The sequence below is a fragment of the Haliaeetus albicilla genome, chromosome 2 (genome assembly GCF_947461875.1).
Source record: "Haliaeetus albicilla chromosome 2, bHalAlb1.1, whole genome shotgun sequence".
Lineage (NCBI taxonomy): Eukaryota > Metazoa > Chordata > Aves > Accipitriformes > Accipitridae > Haliaeetus > Haliaeetus albicilla.
The window spans coordinates 15,861,251-15,884,056 of record NC_091484.1 but is presented as its reverse complement, the minus strand read 5'-3'; the positions used below and the strand labels follow the sequence as shown (position 1 = coordinate 15,884,056).

Sequence of the window (22,806 nt, the reverse complement as noted above, 5' to 3'; positions counted from 1 at the left end):
ATTAAAAAATGTATTGATTTATTTATTATACTGTCAAATCACTTTAAGATGAACTCCTATTGACTGAGTCAAAACTATTCTACACAGCTGGTGAAGTCTTCCTTGTGCCCCCTTCCAAACAAGCCAAGAGCAAGAACTGAGTACCGTGTACCTGGGGCTCAGCTCCTGCCATCGTCCTGCCCAGGAGGACTACAGAGAGGTGCTAAATTGTCTTTATACATAGGTCTGTGTGTCCAGGAGGTGCCCCTGCCTACCTCTGGCACTTATCAGGGGTCTGAAAGAAAAGTTCATAAATGAGAAATTTTTAGCCAAATCACTGGGAGAAGGGAGGGCGTTGCAATGTCCCAGGCATTTCTGGGGCCAAGCCTTGCTGCTGCACACGTGAGGCCATCGCTGAGCATCAGCACATGTGCCAGGGTATTTGGGGCCTGTGGATGACAGTCCAGCCCTGGGGCATCAGTGGATCCCAGACACGCTCTTTCTGAGCACTACGTGGTGTTGACATTTAATAACTGCATAGGTGAAAAAATATCTGTTTGCGTTTATGCAGGTACCGCAACCAACCCTCCCACATCCGCTGTACGGCTGTTGGGTTGCTAGCACTACTGTGCTTATACCTAGAAGTAGTAAGCACAAAAGCAGTCAGTGAAAGCCCCAGGTCCCTGCTCCTACTATGTTGGTCTGTCCAAAGCTGTGACACTACCATCAAGCCAGAGGTTTGTATGGCCTCGAGCCCTAGAAGCCCCGAGCACCACAACATGCCCTGAAATGGACCCCAGTGCATGGGGGCAAGCTCTGCTGGTGCCCACCACCTCATTACAACTCCTCCTGGAGACGTCTCTTCCAGTTTTAAATATTGCAACCAGTTCCAATCCCACTCGAAATGAGTGTAGCCGAAAAAAAAAAATTCCAGACAAGGGCAAAGAAAATTATGTGCTGCCTCTTAAGATTCCCCAGTGAGGGAAGGAACCAGAAGTGATGTATGTGTGTGCTTGCATGTAGGAAAGAGGTGAGGGAGGAGGCTATGTGATAGAGTTGTCCCCAAAAATGAAGAGTTTTCTAATACCTATTTATCTGTTCTCATAATGCAAGAGCGAGGGGACATCCGATGGGACTGAAAGGCGACTAATCACACATGGCTGCAGGGACGCATGGACACGGCACAGGCCACTGGCACAAGTGCTGCCTCCTGAGGCTGCTGAGCCCAACACTCTTGAAAGATTCGAAAGAAAAATGAAACATATATATATGGCTAATAAGAAATGTTGAATGCTACATCAGACAAAACGAAAATATCTTTTGGAGTATATATCCCCCCGTGTCGTGGCATAAACCAAAGTTCAAGTGGCCAGGTCAGGCGGGAGGAGCAACACCCCCCTGTCCTGGCCAAGGAGGGAAGATGACATAAGGACAAACACAGCCATGTTGCAGGCACATGGAAGGTTTTGGGGCTGCCCTGCTGCCTGCTGAGCCAAGACCCCATTTCCAGTTTGTACCATTTTCCCTGAAAACCCCCTTTTCACCCCAGGATCCATCACTGCCCAGCCACCCCCCAGCAGCAGGGCTCAGCCCCACTGCAGCCCCTGTGGACAGAGCCAACCTGCCTCCCGCCCCACAGCCTCATCCAGCCACGGAGGAAGGGAGTGGGAGGGAGAGCAAACCCTGCCTCTAACGTTTTCCAGACTTTTTCCCTTTTATATTAATCTGATTAATGTTAACATGAGTTTAAAGACCCAGGCTTTATTTATTAACAATCTTCATTTCCGATAAGCCCGCTGAGGTGCAATCTCTCATTACCAGGGGACGCTTGCCAACTCCATTAGCAGCACATACAGAAAGAAACCCAGGGAAGACCTGCAAGGGCTCGGTAGGCTTCAGAGGAAATAAATCCAAACGCAAACCCAGATTTACTGCTGCAGGTCAGGAATCAAGAGCTTTACACAACACCCGACAGCATGTTCTGCTCTCTTTCAGATTCTGCATCAGTAAAGGAGTGTGTGTCAGGGGAACAGATTTTCCTAGATCTGCCCTTTTTCTGTATTAATTATGAAGTGCAGAGATTTAACTCGCAGGAAGAAAATAAAGCCTTGCATTTCAACAGCACAAGGAGACTGACCAAGGCTGACTTAGGGGCCATACTGAACTGCTGTCCTCAGCTTTGGTGGTTGCAAGGAAAAACCAGCTTACAGAGTGTATTGGCTTTTTGTGGCAAGGTTTTGGTAGTGGGGGGCAGGGGGTTACAGGGGTGGCTTCTGTGAGAAGCTGCTGGAAGCTTCCCCTGTGTCCGACAGAGCCAGTACCAGCCGGCTCTAAGACGGACCCGCCGCCAGCCAAGGCTGAGCCAAATCAGTGATGGTGATAGTGCCTCTGTGATAACACATTTAAGAAGGAAAAAAAGTTGCTGGGACAGACAGAAACAGCAGCCGGAGAGAGGAGTGAGAACATGTAAGAGAAACAAGCCTGCAGACACCAAGGTCAGTGAAGAAGGAGGGGGAGGAGATGCTCCAGGCGCCAGAGAAGAGATTCTTCTGCAGCCCGTGGGGAAGACCATGGTGAGGCAGGCTGTCCCCCTGCAGCCCGTGGAGCACCCCACGCCGGAGCAGGTGGGTGCCTGAGGGAGGCTGTGACCCTGTGGGAACCCCGCGCTGGAGCAGGCTGTCGTGGTTTAACCCCAGCCAGCAACTAAGCACCACGCAGCCGCTCACTCACTCCCCCCCATCCAGTGGGATGGGGAAGAAAATCGGGAAAAAGAAGTAAAACTCGTGGGTTGAGATAAGAACGGTTTAATAGAACAGAAAAGAAGAAACTAATAATGATAATGATAACACTAATAAAATGACAACAGTAGTAATAAAAGGATTGGAATGTACAAATGATGCGCAGGGCAATTGCTCACCACCCGCCGACCGACACCCAGCCAGTCCCCGAGCGGCGAATCCCTGCCCCCCCCTTCCCAGTTCCTAAACTAGATGGGACGTCACATGGTATGGAATACACTGTTGGCCAGTTTGGGTCAGGTGCCCTGGCTGGGCATGAGAAGCTGAAAAATCCTTGACTATAGTCTAAACACTACTGAGCAACAACTGAAAACATCAGTGTTATCAACATTCTTCGCATTCTGAACTCAAAATATAGCACTGTACCAGCTACTAGGAAGACAGTTAACTCTATCCCAGCTGAAACCAGGACACAGGCTCCTGGCAGGACCTGCGGATCCGTGGAGAGAGGAGCCCATGGAGCAGGTTTTCTGGCAGGACTTGGGACCCCGTGGGGGACCCACGCTGGAGCAGTGTGCTCCTGAAGGACTGTACGCCGTGGAAGGGACCCACGCTGGAGCAGTTCGTGAAGAACTGCAGCCCGTGGGAAGGACCCACGTTGGAGAAGTTCGTGGAGGACTGTCTCCTGTGGGTGGTACCCCATGCTGGAGCAGGGGAAGAGTGTGAGGAGTCCTGCCCCTGAGGAGGATGAAGCGGCAGAAATAACATGTGATGAACTGACCGTAAACCCCATTCCCTGTCCCCCTGTGCCGCTGGGGGGGGGTTGGTAGAGAATCCGGGAGTGAAGTTGTGCCCAGGAAGAAGGGAGGGGTGGAGGGAAGGTGTTCTGAGATTTGGTTTTATTTCTCATTACCCTACTCTGGTTGATTTGTAATAAATTGAGTTAATTTTCCCCAAGTTGAGCCTGTTTTGCCCGTGATGGTAATTGGTGAGTGATCTCTCCTGTCCTTATCTCGACCCACAAGCCCTTTGTTATATCTTCTCTCTCCTGTCCAGCTGAGGAGGGGGGAGTGATAGAACGGCTTTGCTGGGCACCTGGCGTCCAGCCAGGGTCAACCCACCACACAGAGGCAGCAGGGTTGGCTTTGCTCTGTCACAGAGCTGAGGAAACTCACTGCTGCTTGAACTATGGCAAGTTTTATGCACCCTTAAAACCTGCCTTATTGCAGAGGTTTGGCCTCTCCATGCCACGTGCTGCTGTGTGGGAAATCCTGGCCAAAAAGACATCGAGGACATGCATGCTGCAGTCAAGCAAGATGGGTATGGACAACAGGCTTGGGCAGCACAGGAGGCAACAGAGAGGCAATTTTTGCAATTGCAATTGAATTTTCAAACGTCATGGGAAAGGCCAGGTGTGAGACAGGCAGCAATGGGGAGCCTGCAAGGTGGGGAGACAGGTCAGCACCTACCTGCCGCATGAGCGGCAAGCTCCTTCCCAAATTCCAGTGAAAACGGTACATTTGTCTTGGATTTTGTTAGTTTAATCCCTACCTTTCATGTTGGAGAACATCTGCCAGCTGCTAAGGAAAAGAGAAATTTATTGTCCTTATTTTAAATTTAAATGACGAAAAAGTTTAGAAGATGGGTCTTTTAGAAATGGGGAAGGCTATGAAACATGGCTTAAAAAATTTTAAAATTTAAAATAGCCTGTTCACATTTGCAGCCATGGCAGTCTCTTGGGTAAATACTGTATTAAGACAATTTTTTTGAAACTTTTATTATGTGGCCAATAGACCACAACGGCTCCGTTTATCCCTTAAATATGTAATCATACACTTTTTCTTTACAGTGCATGTTATTTATGCATCAGAGCAGAACAAGTCCAGGAGTGCAATTATGGATATGGGACATGTGCTGCAAATGCTTATGAAAATTTGTAGGAAGAAACAGAAACCTGAGCTCTGGCTCAGAGAATCCATGCAGAAGCCTCCTGCTGACAGCAACCCAATCACAGCCCTTTTAAAAAACAGAGACACTTTCCTGGGACATCCCCACCCCCAAGGATATTTTAGCCCAGAGGCCTCCTCCCAAGCAGCTGCCTATTTCTTTACATTATTAAAAACTGGTGGTTTCACTTAATACCTTTGCCAAATATTGCCGGTTCTGACCCCCTCTCTCACTCTCCCGTGTCCCCAGCTCTTCTCCCCCTGGCCAGGAGGTTTTGCAGAAGGACATGTACAACTATGCTCCTGGCACATAACCCTGCTGACTGCTGTCTGGAGGGGCAGGATCTGGCTCCACTATTTGTCACTCACTAAATTTCTCTCCACTTCCCTTTTTTTAAGAAAATGCAGTTTTGGAAGCAACATGCCAGGCTGCCACCTCCCCATAGCTCCTGCCCATGGCTCCCGATGTCCTCAGGACTGGAGAGGGCGAGCGGTGGAAAAGCCATTTGTGTTCTCCAGATGTAAAACATTTGGGGTGAAAATGAAGGTGAACGGCTTGTGTGTGGCCCCAGCACTTCTTCCGTGGGCTTTAGGGTGACAACGGCCTTCACTCAAGCTGGGAAAGGGTTAGTCCTGCTTTCTGCTGCAAGACCCTGCAGATACTGAGCTTTTTCAGGGGCCTTAGTTGTGCACCCAGATAGATGATATCCCCCCCAGGAAAGACCCAAGGAAAGAGAGAGCCTGGACAGGATTCAGAGATGCTCCCCTGCAGCAAATGGCCTAATTAGGGGAGTAAATGACGAATGAAATTGCGATGACGGCAAACCAAAGTGAAAGAAGGTAACGAATGCAATGTTCCCCCTGTGAAAGCAAACAACCTCTTCTCCCACGGCACACCGGTCCTGTGGGATACAACCCCAGCTATGGGCTCACTGGGGCTGCACCCATGCCTTTCCCCTCCACAAAGCATTCAGCATCCCTGCAGAGCCTGACGGAAGCACACGCACAATTAAATAACCGCCCTGCAAATGTGATTAGCTCTGTCACCAGGAGGAGCGGCTCCGAGAGCCAGGTCAGATCTTGTCTCCATCCCGGGCATTCAGTGCAATGAGCTTGCTACAAGGTGCTGCAAAAGACTTGGGACGTGTTTGCAGCCTCTGCTGAAAAGATGTTTTGCATCTCAGAGGAAACATGAGTGAAATGTGATGTAGTCATAGCTAAAGTAATTAAGTGCATCTTACTTAGCAGATTCCCAAAGGCTGTGCTAACTCAAAGACAGCTTCTTTTTTTCCACAATATTTCAATTTTTTTAATGAATATGCGTATCAGGCCTATAAACGCTCCAGCTAATCCTAAGAAGGAGAGAAAAACAGGCTGACAAACAGCACATGCTCCATGCTCCTTGTTTCTGGGGAGAAGGGTAATCCAGTGCAAGTAACAAAATGCTGCGAGGAAGAGCCTGGGTACTTTGCTAGCAAAGATAATGTTTTGAAATGTGTCAAGACGAGCTTCAATTTAACTAACCCCTGAAATTCATATGTAAAAGGCAGCTCTTTCCAGCAATAAGGGCTACAGCATTAGCCAGCAGACCTGGGGCTCAGGTCCCAGGCTCAGGCAGGGATGGTTGCTGTCGTTGAATGTCCTCTCCTGCAAAATCCTAATTCCCAGCTGAAGCCTTCAGGCAGGTTCAACCCCTGTAACTACCTTCTGCCTTCATTTTGCATGGGATTTTTCTCCTCCTCCTCCTTTCCTTGGTCTTGGCCACATCTTAAAGATATCACCATGTTTTGGTGGCAGAAGCACAAATTCAGAGGTTCTGTGTTATTCTCCCACAGTGTGTTTCGCCCTTGCTGCATACGTGGAGCAGCGAAGCTCCAAGCCGCTCCAGCCTTGCTGGCCGCCAGCTGGGCTACTATCCCGGTGGGATCTGTGCTGAAGCACTTGCAGATGTTACCCAGCAGGAAAGGAAGAAATTCAGCTGGAGCTTGCTGTACGGCGTTGGCTGGCCCCCGCTGTATCACAGCCCCCCAAGCTAAAGCAGAGCCACGTAAAGCGGGATGTGCGAAAGACAAAGGCCAAGACCAGCGGGAGCAGGCAGATGGCACAGTCCCAGCCCAGGGGCATCGCCCCACGTACTGGGGAGACCAGCACATGGGGACCACTAGGCTTCCTGCCAAGCTTGCCTGCTGAGAAGGACTTGGGGGTACTGGTAGATGAAAAGCTGGACATGACCAGGCAATGTGCCCTTGCAGCCCAGAAAGCCAACCGTATCCTGGGCTGCATCAAAAGCAGCATGACCAGCAGGTCGAGGGAGGTGATTCTGCCCCTCTACTCCGCTCTGGTGAGAGCCCACCTGCAGTACTGCGTCCAGCTCCTGGGTCCTCACTACGAGACAGACACGGACCTGCGGGAGTGGGTCCAGAGGAGGGCCACAAAAACGATCAGAGGGATGGAACGCCTCTGCTGTGAGGAAAGGCCGAGAGAGTTGGGGTTGTTCAGCCTCGAGAAGAGAAGGCTCTGGGGAGACCTTATCACGGCCTTCCAGTACTTAAAGGGGGCTTATAAGAAAGATGGGGACAAACGTTTTAGCAGGGCCTGTTGTGACAGGACACGGTGTAATGGTTTTAAACTAAAAGAGGGTAGATTCAGACCAGATACAAGGAAGAAACTTTTTACAATGATGGTGGTGGTGAAACCCTGGAACAGGTTGCCCAGAGAGGTGGTAGATGCCCCATCCCTGGAAACATTCAAGGTCAGGTTGGTCGGGGCTCTGAGCAACCTGATCTAGTTGAAGCTATCCCTGCCCATTGCAGGGGGGTTAGACTAGATGACCTTTAAAGGTCCCTTCCAACCCAAACCATTCTATGATCCTATGACTGCCATCCTTCCCGGGGTGAGTTGACTCAGGTGGGCTGAGCAGAGCTGCCGGAGTCTTGCCCGGCCAGGGTCTTCCTTCTCAGGCGAGGGGAGCAGCTATTCCAGGGATGGCCACAAGGCTCACCGGCGGCACAGCTTACCTCTCCTTAGGTTTGTTCTTCAGAACAAGCCATTACAATCACAGTCAACCAGGGAGAGAAATTGTCTGCTGAACAGCTTTGAAGCAAAGTTTTCCCAGCAGGCTTTTTCTGTATTGAAGTTTAAATGTAAACGCATCACCATAGCTGAAATGCTTAAAGATGATTTACTTAAAAAAGAGAGAGAGCAGGAGAGAGAGAAGCTGATAAGAAAATATATCCCCAATTACCACCCCTCCTCTTCCCGATTTGTAACTGCTCCTAATAAACTTTCATGGTCTATGTAAAATGCTTTAGTGCAGTGACAAATTTCTGCTGGAATTTGAGATGTCTTGTTCAGAGTAATAGCTATCTCACACAGGTGCCCAGCTGCTATTGTAAAATCAGTAAGCATTTAATTGAAACAAATGACTATAATAATAGTACATTATCCCTGCAGGCTCATAGCCATAACAGTTTTAATTATTGAGTTAAGAGTCAAACTAATTTATCCTTTAAAGTAACAGCCACATCTTTGGTTCCACTGATCATCCTATTACAAATACGAGGGGAACAGTAGGGAAGGATTTAAAAAGGAAACAATTTATTTCTGTAGGGGCGGGGGACATTTATCATATGGCAGAGTCTTTCTATATGCAGTGGGGTTCCCAGCCATGGTTGTTACTCCCTGGGACAAGCCTCCCTCCTGGATGCTCCTGGTCCCCCATCTGTAACCCCCATCAGGCTGCCATGGGGCAGCTTTGCTGCTCTGGCAGCAGCAGCACAGGAGCCCATGAGAGTGGGTGGTGCTGGCTTTCGGGGTTTGGGCATATGGAAATTTTTTGGAACTATATTGAAATTGCAGTTTTTCTTCATGAAACAGTGAAAAAAAGGTTTTACAGATTCAAGTTTGCAAACATGAGCCGAAGGAGCATCTCTGAATTGAGAGCCAAGAAGCAAAGAGAAAGAATCCACATTCATGATTTAAAAAGAGTATTTCCAAGACAAAGACATGCCCTAGGACAGATTTGAAGGCCCAGCTTTCCCAGGCCCTCGGTTTCATGAGCCTTCTTACTTTTGTCCCAGTGGCTGTGACATGAGGGATCTAAAGCATCACTGTGAGCCTGCTGGGCAAGACACGGGAACCGCAGGTGGAGGGGACAGAGTGGGACAGAGAATGGGTGGCTGCAAGGAGGCAGCGGAGGAGGGCAGGCGCTGCCCACTGCCCCCCCCCCCCCAGGTGTGGTTCAAAAGCTGCCCATGAGGATGGATTCCCTTGCTAAATCACCCAGCGGGTGATCCCTGGAGCAAGCCCTACGTGCAGCCTGGCATGGGCAGCCTGTGCTGCCAGTCCCCGGAGCTCCGCATCCCACCGCTTGCCAAACTGGAGGGCTCTCACCAAACTGTCCTTCACCAAAGCACTTGCAGATCATAATCAAGCCCCTCCGCCTTTGGCCAAAGACGCAGAGCGGTCCTCTGCACTCTCACCAAGTTTCCCACCCTGCTCATTGCTATGGATATTTTTTGGACTTCTCCATCAGCCAGCACCCACCCTGAAGCTTAGCTGTTCCTCGCATCTCACATTCCTTTTCCAGAGCAAACATCCCTAAGGAGAAGAGTCCTCATCTTGAAAGATTTTTTTTGGTCCTGCAGGTAGGACATTATTGGTTCTCCAAATGCATATTCATTATTGGTGATCGGTTTACCAGGCCATCCTAAAAGCTCCGCATTTCTATCTCCTGCCACCTGCCTACTCATTGCATCATCTACAAACTTCACTGGGAATTATTTAATGGTTTCTTTGGCAAAAATATGACAAACTCGGGGAAGACAGAGTGACAAGCCCATCCACCAAACTTGTGTAACATTGGGTTTGTATTGTTCAACTTTCTCAATATACTTTGTGCTTCCAAGTCAAATGTCTTGCAGATGTCTAAGTATATTATGTTAACACTGTTACCTTTATCACCCAAACCTGTAATCTCATCAAAAAAGATATCAAGTTAGTTTGACAAGATTTGTTTTCCATCAGCCTGTGTTGATTGGCATTAATTATATTACCTTCCCTTAATTCTTTATTAATTGAGGCCTCGATCTGCCACTCCATTATTTTGCTGAGGATTGATGACAGACTGACAGGTCTGTAATTACCTGGGCTGTTCTGTTTCCCTTTTTAAATATTTGCACATTAGCTCTTTTCTAGTCCTCCAGAGCTTCCCCAATATTCCAAGAATTACTAAATACCAGCATTAGCAGCACTGAGAGCTCCTCAGTCAGTTATTTCAAGCCATGTGCACACAAGCTAGCTCAGCCTGATGACTTAAAGAGGAATTGTGCAGACATATATGAGAAAAGGAATTTTTACGGTCTGCTTTAAATGCTACGTAATTTGAAATCCCAACCTTTCTAATTAATATTGGCAGTTTCAAATGCAATGTTTTTGAACATGAAGCTTCACTGTAAAGCCATGCAGCTGACCCCAGACAAGGTTCCCAGGCTTCTCCCAGTTCAGTTGTGTTTGTTTCCTCACTCATGGGGTTTTTTTGATCTGCTTCTATTACTACATAAATTGCTCCATGTCTTTCCCAGCCTTGACCACCTCTGCCTGTTTTTGCCCCTCAAAGAGCAGTTCCCTGCAGCTTGCAGCCTCTGGGTGCCTGGCGGGCAGGGGAAGGCAGGACCGAGGGATGGTTTTGGAAAGCACCTGTCTGACAAGCTGAATTCAGCACTTTGACAGGCTGTGATCTTCTGTTATGATATCCTGCTATTACGGGGGAAAGAATTCTCCAAACACAATTAACACTTCATCATGAAGATAAAGCACTGTAACTTCTGGGTGAGAACGGTGGTGTAAAACAGGATAGTGACTGTGGTTGGCAAATGGAAAATATTTCTCATTAATACTTTCATCACTCCCTGTGCTGGAAGGGCACGGCCAAAAGGAACAGACCAACTTGGTATGGCATGAACTGAATCTTGTTGTTTTCCTATGACACAACACCTCACCATGGTCATCTGCCAATGAGAGCATTATTGTGGACTTCTACAGCAGAGATGTCCATGAGGAACCCAAATCCAGTAACTCCCACCCCCAGGGAGTGCCAAGCAGATAGGAGTCCTGCTTCAATGTGTGCTTCCCTCTCTCTTGGGCTAGTGGAGCTATTATACAGATTGCAACGTTATAGTTTCAAAGCACCTCGAGATGTCAGAAGACAAACCCAAGCTACCTGGACCTCCAGACCTGTCCTCCATCTCAGCACCGTTGCAGACCTGCAATCCTAGCTGGGATGTTGCTTCTTAAGGCAAAGACCAAAGTATTGTAAGGTCTTGGCCCATCCTGAGTTCCAAATCCCACCAGCTGTGTGATGATAGAGAAACAACACAGTTGTGAGGGAGACACGGACTGCACATGGCACCCTTCCTACAGCTGACCTCCTGCAGCCCCACAGCCCTGCCTCACCTGCACTATGGAGACCCCAGGGCTGACCTGGGCTTCCTTCACACTCCTGAGCTACCTCATTACCAGTGGACAGGTTTCATCATCCCTGTACACCAGTGTCACACAGGGTCCCTTTGACTTAAGGGAGGGATAAACCCTGCTGCTTGCATAGGAGGTGCTTGGGAATAACTCGACAGGATGGATACTGCAGGAGAACTGCAGAAGCAGCCAAGACTGGTGGCAGGACTGCTCTCGGGCATGAGGAGCTCAGAATTCTCCACTCCTGTGGGCCATGGTTCCTCTGAGGTGGGTTCCCACCCATCCTGCTCCCTTCACAGCAGGGCAATGTGCTGCCATGGGGATCTGCCAGGCAGCAGATCTAAACCATCCATCCCCAAATGATCCCTCGCTGCTTGCCAGAGCTGGGCAACATGATGTGACAATGCTACACAAAATGGCTTAATTCCCCTCCACTGACCTTTTGACAGGTATTTTGACTCTTCACCAGGAGCAGCACTGAGTGTTAGAAGGTGGTGATGCACGAAGCAAAGCAACCGTCGTGACAATTCCCATGGGGAGCAGGGAGGGCCAGCACGCGTCCCTCTCCAAACTCACTCTGCCAAGGTCAGGGATGAGCAAAATCATCCAGCAAAATGCAAGCAAAGTCCTGGACCATGCATGTGTCTGGAGGAGGAGCGACTGCCCCTGGCCACTGGGAAGCAACCGGGCCACGTGTGTGCTGTTGGTGTTCCTGCAGTTCTCAGCTGGAGAACAGTCTGTAAATAACGTATTCAATAAACTTCATTTTTTTTAAGTACATTATTTTACGGATAAAGAACAAGCCTGATAATTCAGTGAACATGTTTGCAAATAATCTATTCCATTAATTTCCAGCGTGTTTTCTGAATACATTATTTAGTGATTTTGTAAAAACCATTTGTAGATGAAGGCAATTGCCGCTCATCCAGGCATAACACCATCACATCCCAAAAGCTGGGGCCAGAATTCCCCTGTAATGGACAGTGGGAGGTAATTAAATAGCACCAGACCCTGAGCCCCCTGCCAACCCATGGCGGGGGCATAAAACTTAATAAAATTGTCACATCCCCTTCAGGTGTGTTGGCAAGAGGAGGAAAGCCAGTGAGAACCAGCTATATAGGGGAAAAGAAGCAAAGGGTGTAGATGAAAAATACCTGCAGGTGTAGGGACCAAGGGGGCCAAGACAGTCCTGGGAGCTGGGAAGGGTCTTCACCGACCCTGAAGCCCACCCAGAATGACCTCCTACTCCAGATTTCTGTCTGCATGCTCAGGATGGATGGAAGAGCAGACAAACTGTCTCAGGGAGTATTTCTGTTGCATTATATGGGTCTAATGGTGAGGCAAAGCTATCCCCATGAGAAGCAAGGGGAAAAATCTCTTCAGCATCAGACCTGTTTATACATTAGATTTTCTTTAATTTTTGGCTTTCACTTTTTAATCTCAAAGGTACTGGTGGGGAGATGGATTCAGAAACCAGTGTTAAAACCTTCTGCAAAAATAAGTATCTCTATAGTGGGACTTGCTGCGTGGTTCTGAGGGCTGGGATGAGAGACCACATGTTACAGGTGGTCCCTGGCCACACTTCTGAGGTCCCTTCTGAATGTGGGTCAGCTCCTAAGCTGTGCATTCCAGAGGACCATCACCTGCCCAGCAAAGCCATCCCACAGGTCAAAGACAGGATTTGAGACACGCAAATAGATTCCTGAGAAGCAGAGATCTGGTTTCATGCAAATAACCTTAAGGATAAAAAAAAGGGAAAGCAGGAAAATACTAGAGACAGAAAGTTTTTCACTTCACATTGACAGCTCTACAGTGACTCCTTGAGGAACTTTGCTTTTCCTGGTGGGTTTACCAGATCCTTGGTGTTATTATATGTTTAACATCTTGAGTTAGAGCCCAGCCTCCTTTTTACAAGACTTTGAACTGCTGGGATGGACAGAAGTCCTCCTCCACAGGCTCCGCTCCCACAAACACTTTGGCACTCCTGAGACTCCCAGCAAGGCAGTAGGGCCGGCCAGAAGGCAAGAATTCAATTTCTCAGAACGTGCAATGGATTTGACATCCACTTCCATTCCCTACACAGCAAAGGACAGTGCCAAAAAAACCCAAAATGAAAAAATGAGCAAAAGGGAAAAAAGGAGAAAAATGAGTAATGGAGAAGACCTTTCTACTGTCAGAAGCCAGTACCCTGGTGGGAGGCACTGGGGGAGGCTGGAAGGATGCAATCTCTGGTCTGCCTGATTTGTGGAAGGGACGAGAGCTCCTGCATCACATCTGGCCCAGCCAGGGCTGTACAGGAGCTGCTGCCCCTTGCAAACTCTCCTGCTTTGCAGGCCCTGATGGGGCTCAGGATAGCTGGGATAGCTGTGGGCTCTGGGTGGATAGGACAAAAAGCTGCTGGTGGATTGGAGGCCGATAATTTCATTTTTGTTATCCTGCCTGCTCAACGGGACAACATGGAGAGAGCTGAAGCGTGCTCTGTCATGTGTCGTTGCCGAGGCAGGATCACACCGAGCCCTTCCCCATCCTGCTCACAAGGGAGAGCACCCTGGGGACCCCCAGCCACATAGCTCTGCATTGCTTGGTGATAGCCATGGAGCACATGGAACTGAGCCCGTCCCCAGCCCAGCAGAGGGGCAAGAAGCTTCGCTTTCGATGGAGAAGATGATGGGCAATGTGGGGACTGCGTAAATCCTGGTGTTTGCTTCTCAGGGTAGCTGGGGGATAAAAATTAACATTCGCAAGAGCACCTCCAGCTCCTACGGGCCTTCCCACAAGCAGCTCACCTACCGCTGTACACCACACTTCTCCATCCACCCTCCCACCCACGAGCTGGACCTGCAGCCACGTTGGCCCCATCATCTCCCACAGTATTTATTGGCCCCTCCCTGTGAGCTCTTGCAGCTTATTGAAGCCTTTCTACACAGTCCAGTTCACTTTGGTTTATGTCTCTCCTGGCTCTTCTCAGACATTTTAGATATTGCATTCACATAAAGCAATAGACTCAAAAGTAATGACAGACCTCCAAGTTTTATTGCATGGAGCATTAAAAAAGAAGAAGAAGAAGAAGGAAAAAAGAAGTAATTTTAGAACACAACAGGAAAATGGGAAGACTACATAGAAAAATCATCCCTGTGGGATTAAACTCTGTGAATGAATTTTAAAAGCTTTTTTTTTTTGATTGCAAAGTTTAACAACCCACTTTTCAAGTACCATAAGAAATGCTTGCAGTATTAGAAAGAGTTGGGTTCCCCAGTGTTGATACCACATCTGCACACAAACTATATCACTTCTCTTCCACATCTGCAACAAGTTGCCCCCTTTTTGCCCCCACCTTGGTATCCCTCTGTGGCCAGATATTGTTGGGATTATTGCGTTAGTTTGTAATAACTCTTTCCTAAGTCTCCTATTACTGAGAACACAAGCATCCAGAGAAGAAGGATGGTTCTGTAGCCGAATATTTGTTGGGAAATTATTTGAGTTTCAAAACCCAGCTCTGCCAGAGCAATCTGAGACAGGAACTGAATCTCCTGCACACCAGTTCCCCGCCAGCAAAATGATGATCATGGCATTTACCTGCTCTGCAGAGGGGAACCTCTGAGAGCTGCAAGGTATGCAATGACCTTGCTGCATCACAAAAACTGTTAACAGAAGGCACAGTCTATTATCTTCTCGTCTTAATTATAGCAAATGCTGAACACTTTCAAAATAGGTGTGAAAAGCCCAAATGACTCTGTATGTACAAAACTAATTGCAGGAGGGAACAGAGAAGAGAAATTCGAGCACCAACTCCTGCCACAAGAGCCAGATGCTGTAACTTCTGTTCTGACTCCTGACAACGACAAACCCTTCTCATTTCTTAACTAGCTAATATAACTGTAGATGCTATTCTGACACAAATTACAGACATGCAAAAACCTACATAAATGCAGAATGAAAGCCACACAACTTTAGGAAGTGCTTACTTAGGTTCCAGCAGCAACATTAACCTGAGCTGCTGCACTGCCTGCATTGAGCAATACAGTTTATTAGATTAGCTGTACTGTATTAAGGAGGACCGGTGAAAGAATATTCAGTCCAGCAGCATCTCTGTCCTCTTGGGCTTCTTCATGATGGATAACAGACACCTCAGAGATTCATTTATTTCTTTCTAACATCAAGACACTCAGTTCCTGGAGGTGGAATATGCCATATTAAATGAGACTTGGGTCTGCCCAAGACTGGATTGTCACAATAATGAGTGTTCCTACTGCCAGTCTTCATTTAATCCAGGTAATGGCGCGGATTCAGGCCATCAAAACCACTTCCTTCCCTCCCAAAACATATAACCCCAAGTGGAAAACCAAGAGTAATGCATAACCCCATTAAAGGTTTGATTTTTTCCACTGGGATTACATGCTGGCACTGGGGAGCTTGATCAATTCAGTCTTGAGGTTCAATCAATAAGTGTCAACGACAACATACTGCATTACACTGATGCCATCCATTTATCAACTTAAATAACTCCAGTCACCCAAAAGACAGAGGCACTAAACCAGCAATTAAGGTCTTAGGGGAAGTCTGAACGCTGGCTCTGCCGTGCTGGCGGCTCCTGGGACAGCCCTGGGTTTTCGGTGCTCCCGAGGGAGCCAAAGGAGCTTCCACCTCAGTATCAGGCAAATTGCCCTCAGTGCTGAGCTGCTGATTTGATAGATATGGCAGGACTCACTCAAAGGCAATGGGAAACACTTCAGTTAGGCTCTTTAAAAAATTGATCGCTATTTTGTCTTACACATTGTGTCACCAAAACATTTTGGATGGTGTGCCACGCTCGGCGCTGCATTTGCATTTCCATCTGATCAGACATCAAGGACATATGCCAAGTGAATGTTTACATTCCAGATCAAATCACATATCCCAGAGATCTCATTAACCTGCTGACCTGGAATTAAACAAAACCACCTGGAAAGGAAATGCTTTCCTCCCCAACGTGCACCAAAAGACACCTTCTGAGTTTCCCAGCCAAGCTTTGAGCATGGGTGGCTTCACATAGGTGTAAGGATTTGCGTTTCCTGGAATACTTCCCAGTTTTTTTCTGTCCAGTGAGTTTCAGCACAAGCGTTCAGGTTCTTCAAGATCTACAGCTGTCTCTATACATACAAACGGGCTTTATAGCTGAACTGCATGGCAAAGGCAATAGGTTAGGAGAAGGAGGTGGAGGGGGAAGCATAAACAATATTCACCCCTCTCAAGAGCTTAGCATCTCCACGGAGGGCTCACAGTCAATGAGGACCTCAGGTCTCTCTGCTGTTGAGGACATTGCTATCCCCTTTTTACCACCGGCAGCTTCAGAGTGCAGCCCCTGGCCCCACGGCTGCTGCACTCCTCCCCCTGGAAAGGGGTAAGCAGTGGGGACTGTGCAGCCTTTGTCGCTGTAAGCAAAGGGGCCCTTCTGCCACAGAAAAAGTGCTTCATAAACATGCCAAATAGAGAAAAAACTGTTCCTGTTCTGCTCTAAAAAAATGCAGCAATCTTAGCTTGAACTTTGGGGTTTAGGCTGTTATTTACACAAATCCTTGTTTTTTAAACAAAAAACTTAAAGCTGCTTATAGGAGATGACTGCCAAAAACCTTTATCACTTTCACAGACTTGTCTTCCAGGAATAGACAATATTTCCCAAGTAGCCATAAGTGTATCAAAGAGGACATGCCATAGCAGATAGCCTTGGGAGAAGCTATGGCAGGATTCTGGGATCCCAACTTGTAGGAAGGGATTTGATCTCACTTGTCTCAGCTTCCCAAGCTGGAAATGCAAAAAAACCAGCAATTACTCCAGACCTGAGATGGGCAGATAGAAATGCTATGTCACGATGGATGAGATTTGCAAAGATTGGGCCATTCCGCACTTGCAACTTCCTGTTCCTGAGATGCAGAAGACGAAGAAGAGACAAATATTTTATCTGGGAAGAAAGGGTTACTTTTCAATCGAAAATTAATGCACTGAATTCTGAATTAACATGTGGGATAATTAAAACCATCTTTCCAATGAATTTATTATAGGATATACAAAGCTAATTATAAATTCTCTGTTGCTTAATCCCTTGCAGTTTGCTAATGCAGCGTTGAAATCTCTTTGGCCACACTTGTTTAAATTATTCATTAGACACAGCAACAGTTGTGAACTGTAATTTAAATTGGCATCTCATGAATATTCAATTAATACAATAAACACTGGAATGTTTTACTGCACACTGCTCGATAGTTTGTGCTCGAGCTTGTGTTGACACATTTTTATTAACTCTTTATAAAGGTGTTACCTATTTATGTCACTGATTACAATGAGAATAAAAAGTCCCACTCATAAATATTTGTGTCGTTGTCTTAAGAGAGACAATGTAATTAGGCAAAGCTTCAAAAGTCATAATTAATATCAGGCGGATATCCTTTCCCTCCTGTTTGCCTCTGAACATGCGGACTGGCACGCTTTCAAAGCCAGGCACATCTATCCACGTTGCGGCTTTGGCACCGCAGCTGTCCAAACTGCCCTGGCCAAAGTTCAGGGTGACACCCGTGGGGTACCCATGGAGTGATGCTCCACCTGGTACCCCACAGCCCCCAGGGACTACTGTCGGGCTGGCATCCCAGTCTGCCACCCGTGCCATGCTCTGCACCCACCACGCAGAAGATAGAAATATAGAGATAAATAGAGATAGATGTAAATATTTACCTTCTGGTCTCAAGACTTTGCCCTGCCAAAATTAGGAAATAAAATGCAGCTGGAAATAAAATCCTTCTGTGTGGTAGCCCGATGGCACTCTGCAGTGACTTACAGTCTTTTAATAGGGCATTTTTAGCAGCAGCACTAAAAAATAATTATCAAGTGGCTGTATAATTCAGTGTGGTTTTCTATTTTAAGACTGAACTTTTTCATTTAAAAGCAAGGTCCCGCTCTGACAAGAGACTGTAAAAACAACATTGTGGGACTCTGCATCTGTGGCTTTTCAGCAGCACCACATAACACTGGTTTTGTTTAGAAATTAAAATATTTCCCCCCCCAACTTCCGTCCTTGCAAACAGGGTTGGTCGCATGAGACCGAAGGTATCAGAGACTTGGTAGCAGAGATTCAGTATCACACAGGGCTGCGAAGTATTCCCAGCAATGCGGTAAGACTTAGGGAAATCCCTAGTTCTCAAATGCACCCTCATGTGCACTGACTTTCATCCACACAGATCGGAGTTGCCAGGTGCGAAATAACAGCTTTTGCAGCCATTGCTTTATTTCCAGAAAAATAAGGATTTTTTTTTTTGGAGCAAACACCCAGCCAGGACATTTTCACATACAGGACAAAGCCTGCCTGCTTACTTTGGGGATAATATCGCTGTCCCTCTGTTGTATGGGGTAATCTTATTAGCAAGTGGATGAACGAAAAGACCAAAGGCCAAGCAGTTTATCCCAGCAGGAGATTTTGCTGATTGCTGGTGTGACCACAAGCTGCTCCAAGGCTCTCGTGTCCTGAGGTGAGCGTATCATCGCAGGGAGAGCTGGGCTGAGTGTCACCCATCAGCTTGCAGCTCGCTCCCGAGATGCCCCCAGCAAGTACCTTGGCCCCTCCTGGGTACCAAGAGTGATTTTCCTCAGCGAGGAGGGGTGGCAAAGCTAATGAATATTCACAAAGTGTTTAAATGCTAATTACCAATGGATCGGCTGAGTGAACAACTTCAAAAATGCAGAAGTTTAATGAAACAACGTTACTATAAAGTTATTACTGTGTCGACATGTTTTAGTTGGCTTGGGGTCATTCAAAGGATTTTAGACCCAGTTTCAAGGAAAGTAACTTCCATATGTGCTTCTCCTATAGCAATCTGTTCAGATTTTCATAACCCTGAAAGGCATTCACAGTACCTCCAGCAGACACCTACAAGTCTTTTATATACATTTTTACTTTCTTCTACCAGTGGAGACAGTGGACTACTGCTAACCATGCATGGCTTTACTGGCAATACTCACCTTGCCAAACTTAACACTCAATGTTGAACAGATCCTGGTAAAAGATTTTAGGCATTAAGGTAGTTTTGTATCTGCTCTTTTTTTAATGATATGCTTCCACCACAGGACTCAACATTCAGTGTGGCATTTGCTTGTTGGTATCTGCATTTGATTCCTCATGGTGCAGATTATTCCCTCTGCTATTCCCCTGCATGCACGGCAGGAACCACCGTCTCCTCTGTGAACTTTGTATTCCGTTTTTCCCCCCCTCTAGGACAAAAAGCTGGTTAGGCATCTCCTAACTATGGCTTTGTCGTTGGCAGTTCCTCTGTTCACCTCAACCTTTATTTCCAGTGACATAAAGCATATGACTTTTACGCTCTTCTGTTGCAATGCCTCTTGTTCCAGATCAACCGCCTGTGAGTCAGCGGAGGGTTATGCATCTGTTGTACTTCCCCATAAATTAGTAAGTGATACCTTGGCTTGAATTGCAAGGGTCTTTCAAGAATAATCAGTGCATTTTTGTTGGTGTTTCTTCAAGTTATTTCTCATGTACTGCAGCTGGCATCGCGTTTCAACCTTGCGTAGAACAGAGACAATCATGACACTTTGTACTGCTAATGCCTTTCTTTTTTTGATCCATGAATAGTTTTCTCTGCTACTGTAGCAGCTCTCCCAGAATACTAAAAGCCACGCAGTCTGCTGTAACTGTATCAGTTCAGCTCTGACGTGAGTCAGAGAGCTGCAGCGCTCCTGGTGATGTCAATGCATGATTCAGACACACTCTCCTTTATGCTCCCAGATCCAGGGCCCGTTCTGCTTCTCTGAGAAGGGGGGGAGTTGGCTGAGCTCCTACAAACTCTGCCACAACTCACCCAGCCTTGCAATTTGCATTCATGTAAACTGGAAATTGCCACTTTACTCTGTTCAGCTTGAAGCGTCTTCTCCCCGAAGCCCTGAGGAATGGCAGTGGGTAGATCCTGGTATCCAGCACCCTAAATGGGATGGATCATTACTGGTGTCCCCTCTTGCTCCTGCAGGACCTCCCCGCCTCGTGGACCCTGTGAGGCTGGTGGCTCCCAGGGCTGCCTCCACCCCTGAAGCAGAATGTGCAGAGGCAGGACGGACGGTCCATCGAAAGAGTGAAATTTGGCAGATTGTAGGTGTAGGAGAAAGTGGGAAGGAAACTCATGATCTATGGGAAGAATTTGGTTCATGTCACTTTAGCAAGCACCAGGTTTCGTGGGCAAGTGCCAATGTTTCCTTTTAAAATTCTCCCTCAACTGCATGGGATTGATGCAAAGTTCAAGACGCGCCTTATTTCCTCCACGGCTGCACGTGAATGGACCTACTCACATCGGTGATGCCATCTGCTAGGATGTTCTGCCACTCTTCTGAGTTTCTTGATTACACTGACTGTCCCCGAGGGCAGGATATATGCTGTGTATATTCATAGCTCCTGCTTGTATGTTACCAGAGGTTACCCTCACCCCACGAACATACAGTTCTATGTGGCTAACCCATCCAGGGCTGAGCTGCAGCACCATAGCACAGAGTAGGCACTTGGCTGCCTCAACCCTTCAGAAACACAAGCTGAAGACAAGAAACCTCCCTTGATGCACAGCTGCAGGGTCTTGCACCAAGGAATATCCCTTCCTGTGATACCAGCAGGAATGCTGCCATGTTCCTTTCTTGTGTATTGGGTGAAGAGGTTGCAAACTGCAGCTATCTCCTATCCCTCCAGCCCCTTCCCTCTTGCATCCCAGCCACTGCTCATCCTGCACCACCAGTGCCTGTCCACTGAGGACCAAGACTGGTTGCCCACAACAGGATCTCACTCCTAATTTTAGCTGTTACTTGTCACGTTCATGTCTACTCATGTGTCTTCAGTGTGTAGCAAAGACAGAACGTGAATTTTGTTATTAACCTTCCCTTTCAACATGCAACTGTTCCTTTCCACTGAATAGCTGGAAAATTAACATTCATGCAAACAGAGGCAGCTACAATGGGGACTAATGCATCTAGGCTGGGTGTCTGTCTAGTCCTCCTCACATCCCTACAGAGACATTCACTTCATCCCAGGGTAGGTATTTCAGACAGGTCCAATGAATCACACTCCAAAAGTGCCTCTTCACTGTCAAAGAAACCTGGGTGACTAATTCAGGCTTGGTGAGTGACTCCCATCTCTGGTATCACTCCACAAAGTTGGCTTATTAATGTAGGCATTTTCCACCTTTGCGATGTTTTTAACAATGTTAAACAAAGTGTAACAAAATAGGCTCAATGGTTACTATTTTTTATACTCCTGACTCAACACTGACACTGCCCTGCACTTGGCAATCTTATTCTCGGCTTTGGCTGGAAAACCTGTTTTTTCATAAACAGATTTTTTTTCCTAAGGACTCTGTAAGCTACTATCTCTTAAAGACTTTTCATAACTCCCTTGTCAGACCTTCCAGCAGGAAGGGCACTGTCTGTACTCAGTGCCTCTGGCCCAATCTCCATCAGGGCAGGGGATTTCTCCTTCTTTCCTCTATCTCCATGTTCTTAGTCTTTTTGGCTTTAAAGAAGTCACTTAAATGTCTATTTGTACTATGACTGGCTGCCCTCTTTTTTCCCCATGGTGGGCTATTAGTTGTTGGGTATGCAGGCTCGGAGCAGTCAGCTCAAAGGCAACGTCCTTTCTCAATAAAACCCACTCTGCCAACCTCCAAAATACTTGCTGCTCCATGGTACCCCGTATCAGGTGTCCTGGACTCCTGATATCACATAATGTTTCTTTGCTGATCAAAGCACCATCCTGCACGACCAGCTTCCCATTCCCCCCAGAACAGGTAACTTCACAGCACTGACCCCAAAGGAAAGGCTTTGAAGCCAAGCCTTACAATCCCATAAACCAGACACACGCTCAAGTCTTGTCTACGTAGTGGCACTGTTGGCTACACTAATTTCATGCTGAATTCAAAGTGGCTGAGAGGTCCACTCTGCTCGTGTTATATATTTGCATTTCTATTCAGTGACAAATACAGGGAAGAAGTGAACTAGGAAAAGGTTTCTTGGAGGAAATAGTAAGCCCAACCTTCCTTGAGCTAATGCTGTTTTCCATAACTTTGGCTCTCAGCTCTTGGCAAGACTGATACGTCTTGTGTAAGGGAGAATCAAGCTCATAAGGTCTGGTTGCAATATGTATTGATTTTAATGATCCACGTTTTTTAAATTACTGTGTATTATGTACTACAAAGGAGCCATCTTGCTACAGCCATAATTGTAGTTATTCATCTAATTTTTCCCCAGTGAACTTTCAGTATAAGCTATAACTGAAGTCCAGTTATTATTATTCATGGTGTACATGGCATCAGAGTGTGCCAAGTGATTGATAGGGTGTTAAAAATGTTACTGGCTGCTTCTTCACACCTATTTATTGTAATCATATGGCCAACTTCCCACACAACATAAACACTGCAAAAATGTAAATACAATGGAATATGATTTAAAGTTATTTCAAGTACCCCACTTGCAACTCCTCACAGTGACCTCTGGCTGGAGAGCCAGCTTCACTTCCACAGACGCACCCTCCAAGGACAGCTGAATAATGGAGTTCAGCATCACCCAAAGGACACGAGAGCAAAAAATCTGGCTGTAATAACTAAAACCTTTGACCATTCATGGGCAACAGTAAAAATCAACATGAAATTCACAGGGACTAG

At 47.0% G+C, this 22,806-nt stretch overlaps 1 protein-coding gene across 3 annotated transcripts in view; it reads right to left on the bottom strand.

The window, feature by feature from the left end:
* The window catches only part of TOX2 (TOX high mobility group box family member 2), a 157,765-nt gene that overhangs the window by 26,257 nt on the left and 108,702 nt on the right, over positions 1 to 22,806 (bottom strand). The window lies entirely within an intron of this gene.